The following is a 13587-nucleotide window of genomic DNA, read 5'->3' as shown; positions in this document are numbered from 1 at the left end:
ATAGCGCGGTACGAAAGACTCACGCAACGTCTTACTGGCAGAAGCATATGTACAAAGCTCCGAATACCTACACATCACAATACGGCACAAATGTGGAAATTCCCTACGGCATTAGGAAGCAGCGTAATATACCACCGCTACATAAAAATGAATCCCAAACACCACAAGGAACGGCGGGAAGAAAGGACCAGGGCTATACACAGGAGATTTGAACGCTTTAAGGACGTGGTGTGCGTCGATGCGGCTGAGTACACAACTAATCAGAATACGTCTATGGATGCAGTCAACTCGAAGGGTGATCCTAAGGTCAGTGAATGCATTAAATCTAACAGAGCCGAGGTCGTTGAGGAATCGGCTATTACTCTCGCAATGGCTTCCACACTGCCCACTATAACAGTTAGGGATTCGCAAACCGCGACTCTCAATTACGCAAAGGGGCGCATCTCGACGGAAGCGCTACGAATCCTGGCTAAACTTTCGTTGTCAGCGGGTTGTCCATATCATCCGGGCACCTGCGCACTCCTTCTTCCCTGGCAACGAGGCAGCGCTGAAGTTCTGTTCCTAAATGCTATGTACCGACTAGGCCAATAAAAGTTTTACTGAGGCAGCGAACACCGCGTCTCGAGAACTCACAAGCCGAGCCATCGGGGCTCCGCGACTGAGAATGGGAGGAGGCCGCATGGGTAGCTACAGCGAGATTATTAAACACAACAGACTGGGGAGAGCCCGCTTTCCCTCCGCACATCACTCACTTAAAGGAGTACTCACACGAATTTTAAAACTTTTTGTATTGTTGCTCTAATAAATATACTGGTTTCGGGAAACCTAAACCAGTACTGCGGTGCCTGGGAATGCATCGTATATATTTTAATTACCACTACTTAAAAAGACACTTTCGGTTTCGATATAGAGGGTGTGGCTTCTCAGTGACGTTTCATAGCAGTGTGACGTCACATGGATACAGAAACTCGCGACGTACTAGCTGCAAATCCGTCATCTGCTCATGATGCACATAAACAACGATAACTGAATTGTCGTACAGTGACCCCGACAGTGATTTCTACGATTTAGGCTGCATGCAGGGCGCAGAACTCGCAAACTCGGGGGAACTGTCTTGACTCGACGGCATAATGTCCGTTGCAGTGGACTGGCTCGCAGATGCTCAGCGACGAAAACTTTAAAACCAATTAAAATATTTTATACGTGTTCTCCGACTCCAGTGTGTGTACAGCGTTGACACTGCATACCAAGGAAACGCGTAATGTCCCTTTTGCGATGCCTCAAAATCGTGTCAGTACTCCTTTAATAAGCAGCAGCTGGTGGCGTGGCGCCTTCTCCAAACCAATATGTATCCATCCGGTGAAGTATAATCGTTTTAATTCAGAACAATATTCATCCAAGGTAAATTTTGTCGAGAAAGGATAGACCTACATCATATTCTTTGAGCGTGCCCACGGCACTCCGATTGCGCCAAAAACTCACACTGGAGGAAGTGGGAGTCCATGCTGCTCAGCACGGCCCCTGCTGACAACTTACGGCCGTCCAGCAGGCCGAGGATGCCGCCAGAGCCAAATGTCTACTGGCCGTCTTCTAGGGCTAGGTTGCGCTGAACCCCCCCCCCCCAATCGGCCGGCAACCGAAATAACAGTCATTTCTCCGTCTCTGTACCCACAGAAAGCCTCTTGGGAGAAGCTACCAGGTTAAATTTGCTCGAAAGGAGCAGCGCGACATTCTCCTAGTGGCAGAATTGCCTACTACGCTCGCTCCGCCCAGCGCAGCCGTATTCTGGTTAATTGGGTGCCCTCGTATGTTGGCAGGCAGCCCTGCCTCTCTTTTAAAGCAGCAGTGTTTGGCAAGGCTGTGCTACGGAATCCAGGGGAACACTGGAAATTGGTCTTTCAAAGACAATATTCCTGGCTAGGGGTCTCAGCCATATGATACCATCAACTGGGGAAGCTAAAGTTAAATACGCTGAAGAGCACGTGGTTCAATAAAGATCACGTCTTTAAACGTACGCCAAACTTTAACGCTCATTAAATTGTACAGCACAATTTATTGTACTTTAATAATTATGCAGCTTACTTACGGTCTATGCAAAGAAAACACGACACAATTGCATACCACATGAAAAAGTTTTCGTCTTAAACTTTGTTACACATTGAAGGCAAATAAATATGCGTTATGAACTGCTTTAGCGGCATCGAGACGGGTAGCTTTATGTTGTGAAATGTTCAACGGCTCTCTATTCGACGCTGCGTAATTACAGCTGACTATGAATTCCTGAGCGGAAACGACAGCTTCGAGCATGGTACTGTGCGCATCGCCTTAGAGAAATATAGTGTCCATTAAAAATTTCGTCACAAATTTTTCCACCACATTTGTAGAATTAACGTTGCATTACTGTGTGGTGGCCATTTGGGCATACATATTTTAAGGGAGATGTGTTGCCACGCGCGCTGTATTTTTTTCTATTTGTGTGGAAACCACCCTTGCACACGCCGTGCCGGAGGGTGCAAGAACAATCTCACCTGCGCGACAGCTACAAAATTAAAATCCAAGCGGCTCGCAAACATTACAGGAGAGCTGTTAAGGTCGAGGTTGGTCGTGTGCCATAGAGATACAATTATCATCACCATGAAACGGCACGCCGCATCTTTGTCCACTTCTTCATCGTCTGCCTCGGTACCAGAAGGCGTGCGCCCATTTGTCGGGTGCGGAATTCAGTAACTTGATGGGTGACAAAAGGAGTACAGAGAGATAAAGAAATAACAAGTGCAAGTAACAGATAAAAAGGCACGAGTTGAGCGACCTAGTACAGAACGAGATATGGCGAAAAAAGATATAGAAAGAGAAAGAGAAGAAAAAAGGGAAGAAAAGGAAGAAAGAGAACAAAGGTGTTAATGCAGGCTACTTGGTATTTCATTGCAGGTTTTGGGTCTAGCGCTTTGGGTCTAGAAGATGACAGGAAACAGGCGCACTCGCAACTGAGCTTTATTTCGCGTCGATTGCAAATATAAAGCCATGTAAAGCACTACGTGTTACCGATAACACTGCCGCATAGTAAAACCACATAAAACAACATAAAACGGCCTACCTAAAACGGCTAAATAAAGCTCAGTTGTGAGTGCGCCTCTTTCCTGTCATCTTCTTTCTTACCAGTTACGCGGCGCTACACCCAAAACCTGCAAAAAAATAGAAAAATGGACATAAATGCAGAGAAAGAAACATAGGGAGAAAGACGTGGAAACAAACATGCACAAAAAAATAAAAAAAGAGAAAGCATAGCCACGTATAGTACACTAGAACGAGTATACGTTGCCGTGTGGCGTAGAAAAATCCTCTTCACGAACCGGCACGCGTTCGCTTCGCTACGTTCTTGTTCTTGTTCACCTGCAACTTTGGCTCACACCCACTGTGGGGGATTGGCCAAGACTTGAGTGGTTTTATAATGTTATAATTCTTTAGAGGGGAGGTTACAGAATAGAAAAATTATAAATTTGATAGGAAATTTTGACACTTGATCAAATAGGTTCTTCATGTTCGTTCTCTTCCTCTTCTGTTTCGCTCCCAGAACACGTACGCCGATTTGTCCGCCAACAAATCCACCAGCTCTGCTGTCACCCATCCTTGGGGGCTTTGTGCAAGCTTCGTTAGATTTTTTTATTGCGATAGTATATCGGAGCACTCAAGGCATATTTTAATGCGATAGCGTTAAGAGCTCCTTTCGAAGAATTTCCGGCTTTGGTGTCGGCGTCAGCGTCGTTGGTTGCTAGCGAAAAAACAGCGTTGTACGTGAGAAAACAACCAAGAAAGATATTGAGAAGAGCTATAAGGTGGGCTAGTTGGTGTTGATTCATCTTCAAAGGTGCGCTTAGTGAACACAAATGACACAAGCGAAAAGTACAGGACATAAGGCAACGAGCGCAAACTTTGGGGAAAAGAATTAAAGAAAACAAGGAAATGACCCTGAAGCCGTTTTTCTCAGTGAAAACGCACAAACCGGGCATCCTTTTCAGGACGATAGTTGAAGACAAAGGTACATGACAACGCTGCCTAGCGGCCTTCCTCAAGTTTGCCTTTCTTCTCTCAGCCAACGACCCCTTTAGGGTTCCCAACGCCCTCAAAGTGATTGAATACATACGAGACAGCCCACCGGTGAACTGTATTTCAATAGACGTCAAAGACCTTTTCTACAATATTCCGAGGAAAGAGACTGTCAGGGCAGTAGAGGACGCCATTGACCTGTTCGGGATTTCCCAGTTCCAGGACTTGTGCAGTGTGCAGTGTCGCGGGTTTCCTCGACCTTTTGAACTATTACCTGCACTCAACTCTGATAGCACATGAAGGGCTTTTATATGTCCAAAAAGAGGGTGTCCCAATCGGTTCTTGCGTTGCACCGGTTTTATCAGATTTGTTTTTGGCAGTGGGTAACCGTGAGATGTCGGAGAGTCTGCGCGAAATTGGCATTATCGCGTGTTTCCGATACGTCGACCACCATTTAATTTGCACCAAAAGAACCAAGAAAGACACATTTACTCCGTAGAGTGTTGTCAAGTCATTTGAAAGCGCAAATGGTTGGAATTCACATTTGAACTCCCAGTGGAAGGTAGATTTCATTTCCTTGACTTGGAAATTGAAATGGGGGATCAACATACCTGTTGGTCGTACAAAGTGCGGGGTGAGAAAGGGCTTCTTCCTTTCGATTCGGGGCATTCAAAAATAATTAAAAGAGGAATCGCAACCACGTGCCTGAAGCAAGCCCTTGCGAAATCATGCCACCACAGGGTAGAAGAAAGCGTGGCAACCCAAATTAAGCGACTTCAGAGCAGTGGCTATCCGAAAGGAATGATTACACAAATTTGTGAAAAGCAGATAGGAGAACTAAAACGCGACCCTAGCATGGCTAAAGTACCTATAGATAAAACCAAGAGGCCTGTCGTTTTGCCATACGTACACAGTCTTTCACATAGAATGAGGAAAATCGCTGCGCGACACGATATTAACGTAATCTTTTCAGCTTCGCAAAAGCTGAAAGGCCTGTGCAAAAAAGGTCATACAGGTCAAATGACCCCAAAAGCCAATTTGCGATGTTAAGTACAGAGACAGGTTCGTAGAGTGCACGAAAAGGGGGGTGTAAAGATACCGTTATGTGTGGTAGGTCGTACGTCGGACAGACGGGACGATGCCTTAATCTAAGGCTAAGAGAGCATCGGTACGCTTGCCAGCAGCTAGCAGCCGCTAGTAACTTAGCGGCACATTGCAAGAAATGTTCATGTAAAGCCTTCTTCGAAAGAACAGCTGTAGTAGCCCGCTCCGAAGATAAAACGGTCCGAGAAATTTTAGAGACATTGAAAATTATGGAAGAAGGCGAGGAAGCTTGTGTTAGTGCCCCTTCTATCGTCATCACAGCGGCTGAGGTAGATTTTGCGAAAAATACAAGCTAATTTTGATTCGATCTTGCTTCTTCGGATCGCGTTTCCTCCTTACCCTCCTTTTCACCTTTGCCTTTCTTCCGTACCCCCCACCTGATCATTATCGCCCTGCCCCTTTTGCCTTCTTATGAGCATCTGCGCATGCTCGTTTGCCGCACCCCTTTCTTGGGGCTACATTTTTCAGACAATAGACCAGTTGGTTGTTTGCGCTCGTTGCCTTATGTCCTGTACTTTTTTGTTTGTGTCGTTTGTGTTCACTAAGCGCACCTTTGAAGATGAAACAAGAAAGATGCAAATAAAATAAATAGTAAAAATGTTTGGTTCGAGTGATAATCAATCTCAGGCCTTCTGTATGGCAAGCGTGTTCTACCAGCTCAGTGCTACCACAGAATATACCGTTGCTTGAAATTTTTCAAAAAAATATATGAACGTCATGTAGTGGGATGAGTCTCTTAAAGAATGTAACATTGCGTGGCAGAAGCTTAGAATCACATCAGCCGTCAATGCATGTGAAGTGCGCAACGAGTGGGTGTTTTTAGGTCCTACACATGACAAAGCGCTTAGACATAATTGTTCATCGTAATCAGCAAAAGTATGAAGAAAGTGAGCAGCCGCATACGTTCGCATGTTGCCTTACGGACGCGTAGTGGGCCTTTCGCTGATTCGCAAAAGGAATAATTATGGCTTAGTGGGTACTCCACAACTTTACTTGCAGTAGGCATTCTGCTACGCATCAATGTTACGTGCACAAATGTGCGTTTCCTTGCGACACAGTTGAGGCTGCGACCGAGCACCGAAAACAGGTAAGCAATCCGCCTTTTTACCGATGGCCCGGCGCATGCGCCCTTCGTCTAGCGGGAAAGTCGCGAAAGGTCTCTTCATCTCCGGGGCTCTGCTTCTTGCAATGCCGGTTGTTCCGACCCCTACCAAAACGGCACATAGCAGCACCGGAAAATGAAACTTCAGATTGTGAATGTGTGCGCAAGGGCCCAATTAGTTTATCGCGTTCCACTCTTGGAAAGTCCCGAAAGGTTGCTTCATCTCCGACGCTTTGCTTCTTCCAATACCGGTTGTTCCGAGCCCTACCAAAATGGCATAGAGCAGCACCGGAAAATGAAAAATGCAGATTGAGAAGGTGTGCGCAAGGGGCCCGATCGCTCTATCGCGTTCCACTCTTGGGAAAGTCGCAAACGTCTCTTCATCTCCGAGGTTTGCTTCTTCCATTACCGGTTGTTCCGAGCCTTACCAAAACGGCATAGGGCAGCACCGGGAAATTAAGTTGCAGATTGAGAAGGTGATGCGCAAGGGGCCCAATTACTCGATCGCTCTATTTCTGGAGAAATTTCGAAAGGTCTCTTCATCTCCGAGGCTTTGCTTTTTGCAATACCAGTTGTTCCGACCCCTACCAAAACTGCATAGGGCAGCACCGAAAATGAAAGATGCAGACTGAGAGGTGATGCGCAGGGGCCCGATTACTCTATCGCGTTCTACTCTGCAGAAATTGGGAAATGTCTCTCATCTCCGAGGCTTTGCTTCTTGCAATACCAGTTGTTCCGACCCCTACCAAAACTGCATAGGGCAGCACCGGAAAATGAAAGATGCAGACTGAGAAGATGATGCGCAAGGGGCCCGATTACTCTATCGCGTTCTACTCTGCAGAAAATTGGGAAATGTCTCTTCATCTCCGAGGCTTTGCTTCTTGCAATACCAGTTGTTCCGACCCCTACCAAAACTGCATAGGGCAGCACCGGAAAATGAAAGATGCAGAATGAGAAGGTGATGCGCAAGGGGCCCGATTACTCTATCGCGTTCTACTCTGCAGAAAATTGGGAATGTCTCTTCATCTCCGAGGCTTTGCTTCTTGCAATACCAGTTGTTCCGACCCCTACCAAAAACTGCATAGGGCAGCACGGAAAATGAAAGATGCAGACTGAGAAGGTGATGCGCAAGGGGCCCGATTACTCTATCGCGTTTCTACTTGCAGAAAATTGGGAAATGTCTCTTCATCTCCGAGGCTTTGCTTCTTGCAATACCAGTTGTTCCGACCCCTACCAAAACTGCATAGGCAGCACCGGAAAATGAAAGATGCAGACTGAGAAGGTGATGCGCAAGGGGCCCGATTACTCTATCGCGTTCTACTCTGCAGAAAATTGGGAAATGTCTCTTCATCTCCGAGGCTTTGCTTCTTGCAATACCAGTTGTTCCGACCCCTACCAAAACTGCATAGGGCAGCACCGGAAAATGAAAGATGCAGACTGAGAAGGTGATGCGCAAGGGGCCCGATTACTCTATCGCGTTCTACTCTGCAGAAAATTGGGAAATGTCTCTTCATCTCCGAGGCTTTGCTTCTTGCAATACCAGTTGTTCCGACCCCTACCAAAACTGCATAGGGCAGCACCGGAAAATGAAAGATGCAGACTGAGAAGGTGATGCGCAAGGGGCCCGATTACTCTATCGCGTTCTACTCTGCAGAAAATTGGGAAATGTCTCTTCATCTCCGAGGCTTTGCTTCTTGCAATACCAGTTGTTCCGACCCCTACCAAAACTGCATAGGGCAGCACCGGAAAATGAAAGATGCAGACTGAGAAGGTGATGCGCAAGGGGCCCGATTACTCTATCGCGTTCTACTCTGCAGAAAATTGGGAAATGTCTCTTCATCCCGAGGCTTTGCTTCTTGCAATACCAGGTTGTTCCGACCCCTACCAAAACTGCATAGGGCAGCACCGGAAAATGAAAGATGCAGACTGAGAAGGTGATGCGCAAGGGGCCCGATTACTCTATCGCGTTCTACTCTGCAGAAAATTGGGAAATGTCTCTTCATCTCCGAGGCTTTGCTTCATGCAATACCAGTTGTCCGACCCCTACCAAAACTGCATAGGGCAGCACCGGAAAATGAAAGATGCAGACTGAGAAGGTGATGCGCAAGGGGCCCGATTACTCTATCGCGTTCTACTGCAGAAAATTGGGAAATGTCTCTTCATCTCCGAGGCTTTGCTTCTTGCAATACCAGTTGTTCCGACCCCTACCAAAACTGCAGGGCAGCACCGAAAATGAAAGATGCAGACTGAGAAGGTGATGCGCAAGGGGCCCGATTACTCTATCGCGTTCTACTCTGCGGAAAATTGGGAAATGTCTCTTCATCTCGAGGCTTTGCTTCTTGCAATACCGGTTGTTCCGACCCGTGCGAAAACGGCATAGGGAAGCACCGGAAAATGAAGGGAAAGTTGTTTGCTTGGGCAGCAATTGCACACTTTCATAAAAAGGGCGCGGTCGTGTCGTGTGGATGCGACAGCACGAAAACCGCTTCGCTCCCTGTTGCAACCATATTCCTTCACGCTAGCCTGCTGTAGAGTTACACGAGATCGGATCCTAAGGGGCAAGCCTAGTTTAGCGTTACCTTGTGTAACATTTCCATGTTTCGCTTCGCATTCAGTGCTTCTTCCTTGAGCAAAACCGAGAATACTTTTTATTCATTTACTTGGCCGCCCTAGCGGCTACGCAATTGTTTTACTGTTGAAGCCCTAAGCAAAAACCAGGAACTTAGTAGCAGCAGCGTTTTGGGTCTGGCAGAGAGCGTTTGGTAACACCTGTAATCGTTACTCTGTCATATTTGTAAGATGTGTTGACAGTAAGATAATGCCTACTTTTCCGAGCTGGCTAACCTGTTCTGACATCATGTGCTGTTTCAAATAAGTTAGCCATGTGAGTATTACTTCGCGATGGTTAGATCTCAGTGTAAACAGTTACCACTCTGTGAGATGTCCAATGTTACCAAACCATCTTTACTGGCAAAATCTAGGATGTATGTTTGAATCCGAAATGTAAGGCATGAAGTCGGACACAGCAGCAGGTATTGCTGACTGCATCCCAGTATTTCTCTATAACCACTTGGCGCCCTGAAATTCACTGCTATATGTAAAGATGTTGCGCCGACTGCTGCTTTCAGGAAGTAAGATAATCAAGTGAAACAAAATCGTGCATTCTGTTAAAGGCTCCTCACCAGGCCACATAGCGAAATTTAGTTCGACGCTGGAATTTGTTGCGTACCGAATGAAGAGCATTACGTCGGAAGAATTTTTCCTGGTCGATAAAAAATTTGTAGCGGCACGAAACCATGATGCGAGAATGCGAGCTTCAGACCCATGCCGCTCGCCCCGTGTAGCCGTCGCAAGCCGAATCCCTTTCCTGACCTCTTCTGCGTCGGAGCCGGAGAATCACGTGACGCATACGCACACGCACAGACATGTCTTGTGCATGCATGGTCACGTGGGCATAGAGTAACAGAAAATGACAAGAGTGGACACACGAGCCTATAAGCGGCGGAGCTACGCAGCTGCTCGACAGCCGTTAGACGGCAGCACGTCACTCCCTGTTTCCAAGAGAACGCGCGTACTAGTGTTATATACTTGCAGTACCTTTTCTGGCTCACGATACATCTACTTGTCTTTGTCAGACTATGTGGCTGCGGCAGTGGCTTCCGCTCGCTCGCAGTGTGGCTCTAAATCCGTCTTTATCGTGTGCGATTGGACAGTTTGAATCATCGATTCGTAGCTGTCATGACCATATATGGTCAGGTTTGCCGGCAAGACCATGGCAAGACGACGCGGCGACGCATATAAAATTGGCTGCTGGGATCGTCTGCCGGGAAGTCACTCTGCTTGGCGACTGCTTGGTAAGAACGCCTTCATTAGGTTCTTTTTTCCCATCATTACTTTGCAATGCATTTGTCTCCAAAGCTTTGACATTTGACGCACTTTGTGTTTTAGCGCCGAAAGGTTCTTTGTTCTTCACGCTTCGCGTATGATGCTCGTGAATTGCTTTGCATTAAGAAATAGCAACTTGAAATGCTGCGCAGCACGTTAGCGAAGAAATCGTTTCTTGGCGCCAAAAATGAGTCGCCGCTTGCGTCGTGAGGTTTTCTTTATGCATACAATGCCGCTACACGCAATTCTAATTCACTGCATGGGTGTGCAAATGTGTGAAAGAGCGCAGTTATGCTTAGAATCGTTATTTGTGGTATTCGCAGTGTGCTTGACGCCTATGTTAAGAGCCGAATTAGAGAGAACTTGAGAAATGAGAACAGTGTTCGTTGGCCTTGGCTACGACGTAATATTCTCGTTAAATACTGCCTCATAGTTCATGCACCGAAGGTTGCTTTGTTTGCACTGCGGCAACTCCTTGGGACTGTTTTTCGCAAAAGGGTGCTGAGAAGTGCGTCGAAGCAATTTGTGCGAAGGCCAGAGAAAATATGATCAACTTTTTTCTCTTTTTCCAGGTCATGTCGTCCGGAGTCAAGTAGTACGGCAGCTAGTGCTGCGCTGCGTGGTGCAACAACAACGACAGCACAGTGAGAGAGCGTGGTACTAAGTGGTTCAGGATTTCGCGATATGACAGGTGCCCTTTGCACCTTTCCAAGATGTACTTACTGAGAATGTGACTTCAAAGAAAATGTTTCGTCTCTCCCAACGATTGTCATATCTGCATAAATAATTGCATTGTGTGCTCGCCGCTCTGGCCGTGTGGCTTACACGAAGCTACTTATGCATGATATATATTAATATATATATATATATATATATATATATATTATATATATATATATATATATATATATGACCTCCGAAACAATCACACGAACAGAAGTGGTCTCGGGGGCCGTGTAATTTTACCTATAAATAATGGCCTCTCAGATCGGCATTTTTATTGTTTTTGCAATTTCTCATCTCTGAGGCGGCTGTTAGGATTCCCCACTTCCGTTCGGTGCGCTGCGAACCCAAATCGGCTGCAGGGCCCTACGGGAGTGTCCTCTCTTAACCTCTCTATGACGTGGGCATGAGACGCCCGAGCCAGCCCGAGCACAGGGTATTGCACAAGCCGCTACCTTTCTTCTATATAGCGGCCGTGACCGCCGTGTCGGTGTTTTCTGCGGTGCACTGCCTGTTTCTGAAGGATGGGTATGAAAGCTGCGAAATTTGTATGGGCACGAGACTAGAGGTATCAAGAGCCAGTGTCATATGGACATTTTGGTAGACCCAGGAGAATAAATGAACCTAATGAGCACAGGAACGGGGTAGAAAATTGCAGAGTTGCGTTGTCAGGGCTGGTGTCCGCTCCACGCACAAACCACAAGAACATGAACGCATGCGAAACGATTGTAGATTAGTCTCGCATTTCACTGCGATTCGCAGTAAAACAAAAAAAACGAAGAAAAACACGCCCATATTCCGTTTCTGTGTCTTATTATTTCTCTCAAATTTCATTCATCTATTCAAGTAACAAATTACATAAGCTGCACATTTCGCGTAAAATAATTATCGCCTTGTCACGTGCTACTGTGGGTGACGTCGGAGCACAGATGTCTACGTAGAAGAGGGACGTCAGAGCACTTACAAGTACGTAAGGCCATTCCTAGTAGTACGTCATCCACTCCTTCTTTGGGAGCACGCCCGCGAGACGAAGGGAAAGCGGCGTTCGGCATGAAATTTGACCTATTTCCGCGATGCGTAGCGTTGCGAATTTTGGCAGACGTGTTCTTGAACACCCAATGCATGCATTGCGCTCGTCAGCTCAAAATGGTCAGAGCTGGTGAGGGGGCCCTTGACAACATTAGTGACCAAAAAAGGTAAATTCCTACCATGACCTGGTGCACAAGGGCAATTAGAGTTGTATATTCCACTGATGTTATAGGTTGAGCATCTTCCACCAACTCGTGCTCTTTGGTAACATGCGGTTGCTGTGGACTTCTCAGACAGCACGTCCACATTATACATTGTACTTTCGCATCGCAGTCCTGACCAACGCTGCGAACATAAATTGGTGTGAAAATACGCACTCATGATCAGTTGGACAGCTCTTAAATTATGTACATTACTTCTACTTACCATCCAAATGTTGGTCCTTATTTTTGAAAAAAGAAAAACCGCTTTATTGTCTCTCCCACCTATTGGGGAATATTTTTTGTCATTTTATGGTTCAACAACTATAAGTGCCTGCTGTAGATTTTGAACGTCGTTACGTGTTTATATGTCGTATCTTTTTTTTTGCAACCTCGGAGCATACAGACGCACTGCTGGCTATGCGCACACTATCTGCGGCATCATGTTTCAGCATTGCACTTTTGTAAATAGTACAAACACCCACCTAAACTACATCAGATCATAAAAAACGTCATACCCACCTAAACTACATCAGATCATAAAAAAACTACATCATAAAAAACGGGAATTAGTTCTATATATTGTACAACTCGATGTAAAATTTTAAAGAATTCAGCGTATTTTCGGTTCGACTTATGGTGCGCAAGTTTCCCTCATGGATGACCTTCGCGATAATGCAAGGAAAGCGGTTTTGGCAATACGTGGAATTTTTGTTAAGTTTTTATTATGCCACAATTTTAGTTGTGCATGGAGGGGGGATTAGGCGAGAAAATACGCTGTCGATATAACCAGCGACACAACATTTTAATACGTGACTGTCCGTACTCGTCAGACGCGAGACGCCTCTAGTCTGCCTTGGCACTGGTGTTGGCGTTGTTTTTTAGTATCATACCGCGCGTGATTCCTAGCATGTTCTACCTTAGCGGCGACGTCGGAACTTTTATCTGCGTTCGACTGCATTTATTATCGCCAGCTATGTGCATAGCGGCCAGGCGATTCTGTTTTACGACAGTGATTGCGTAAAAAAAGGTAGTTGAGAAGGAAACGTTGACCCCGCACGACGGCCGCACCGACGAGGAATAATGCGACAAAGTACGCTATTGCAAGCAAACGTTTCTACTCGCTCTGTATGGCCTCCTCCTGATCACATAGATCACTCTTCCAAATGCATGCGGAATGTCCCCTTCTGTGGGCAAAAGACAACTTCTTGTGACAGAAGGCACACTTCTGGGGGTGTTTCACTCTGCCCTATGATCGTTATCTCATTTGTTCCGGCTATTTTTGTTAGATGTAGCCGTGAATTTTCCTATGCATTGACGTTAAAGAATTGCCCTGTTCGAAAATTGTTCTATATAAATAAGCATTCGATTTACACGAGTTTGATATAGTCGGGTTTGGTGCTCTAGGTTTTATCCTTTAGTATTTATTCTCGCTGTCCTAGAGGGGACCGCCCGCCATATTTAGTGACACATATCGGGCTCATTCATGTGCTGATTTTT

General features: G+C 46.2%; 2 long non-coding RNA genes across 3 annotated transcripts in view; both read right to left on the bottom strand.

Annotated features, from left to right (window-relative positions):
* Positions 1-13587, bottom strand: part of LOC119374383 (uncharacterized) — a 239275-nt gene that overhangs the window by 120044 nt on the left and 105644 nt on the right. The gene's annotated exons all lie outside the window — the stretch shown is intronic.
* The window catches only part of LOC119374381 (uncharacterized), a 67186-nt gene that overhangs the window by 34098 nt on the left and 19501 nt on the right, over positions 1-13587 (bottom strand). The window lies entirely within an intron of this gene.

This window comes from Rhipicephalus sanguineus, chromosome 11 (assembly GCF_013339695.2).
Source record: "Rhipicephalus sanguineus isolate Rsan-2018 chromosome 11, BIME_Rsan_1.4, whole genome shotgun sequence".
NCBI lineage: Eukaryota > Metazoa > Arthropoda > Arachnida > Ixodida > Ixodidae > Rhipicephalus > Rhipicephalus sanguineus.
The sequence above is the reverse complement of the archived record's forward strand: the minus strand, read 5'-3'. Positions and strand labels throughout refer to the sequence as shown.